The sequence below is a fragment of the Malurus melanocephalus genome, unplaced genomic scaffold (genome assembly GCF_030028575.1).
Source record: "Malurus melanocephalus ecotype Western Australia unplaced genomic scaffold, MMel_1.1 scaffold_804, whole genome shotgun sequence".
Classification (NCBI taxonomy): Eukaryota; Metazoa; Chordata; class Aves; order Passeriformes; family Maluridae; genus Malurus; species Malurus melanocephalus.
Genome location: NW_026624036.1, coordinates 47,316 through 48,758, shown reverse-complemented (window position 1 = coordinate 48,758; position 1,443 = coordinate 47,316).

Below are 1,443 nucleotides of genomic sequence, written 5' to 3'. Positions count from 1 at the left end.
CCCGGCTCCCGAGGTCACTGTCCCGGCTCCCGAGGGCACTGTCCCGGCCCCCGAGGTCGCTGTGCCGCTCCGAGGGCACTGTCCCGGTTCCCGAGGGCACTGTCCCGGCTCCCGAGGGCACTGTCCCGGCTCCCGAGGTCGCTGTGCCGGCTCCCGAGGGCACTGTCCCGGCTCCCGAGGTCGCTGTCCCGGCCTCCCAGGGCACTGTCCCGGCTCCCGAGGTCGCTATCCCGGCTCCCGAGGTCACTGTCCCGGCTCCCGAGGGCACTGTCCCGGTCCCCGAGGGCACTGTCCCGGCCGCCCCCGGTACGGAAGCTCCGGGCCCGCCCCGGTTTCTGAGGCTCGGAGGCCCGGCGGGCCCCACCCATATCCTGCCCTCAGCACCCCCGGCATCGCACCGGCACCTGCGGGAAGAGCCCTCTGCTGTCGAGGTTCTGTGGCTGGGGGCAGAAAATGAGAAGGGCGAGTGTTTCCAGTTGGGGTTTGGTGTGAGAGTGAGCCCAGCTCGTCCTGTGGAGAAGAGACCTTAAAAGGCGGAAGGCAACTGGCAGGTATCCCTCAGCCATCAGGTGTTCTGGTATGGCATGGTTAGCATCTCCCCAACATTATGCCATGTAGATGCTTTTTGGCGTGGTGCAGAGGAAAACAAAAACTAAAAAATAAAAATAAAACGAGTAGCTGTGAGAGACGCTGCAAAGGCTTCAGCTCACATGCTGTGCTGGCAACCAAATTTGCTCAGGACACATCAACCAAGGTGGCATCTTCCAAGTTCAAAATAAAGGCCAGATCCACCACTTTGGAGCCGGGGTTTTCCCATGAAACACGATTACAGAAAGACTGGAAGTACCTTCTGGAATAAGCTTTCAAAGGAAACAAAGCTTTTGAAATCACTTTGCACATAGATGTGTGTTCCTCATCCACCCAAACTCCTTCACCTTCCCTACTTGAACTTTTTTTGCTTTGGGGATGATTTCAGTGAAACTTGCCAAAGCTTTTAAAGATCTCAAATGTGAATTTGTGAAGTATCACTTTCAGGAATGTGGGTGTCCAAAACAAAGAGAATGCCTGAACTGAAGGAAAGGCTGCAGAATGAATTCAAGCAGTATTAGAAGAAGGAAAATTCACGTAGAGGCAGTGTTTATAAATGCCTCAGTGTGACAAAACCTTCATAGTTTGTAATCAACCATAATCAACCACAAAATTGCAGGAGRCTGGGCTTCAGTCAGAGAACTACTTTTGTAAAGACTTTGCACAATGCAGGGACTGTGTCCATCCGAATTACTTGGAAAACTGAACCATCATGAGCTGTTCCTGTTTCTATCATTACACAGGTAGATGCTTCTTTTTAATWATTTGTTATGTTTTAGGGCTTTTTTGCTAATGTATGGGTGGTTTTGGTGAATTTTTGACTTGGTCTCACCTACTACACAGAGGAAACATGTA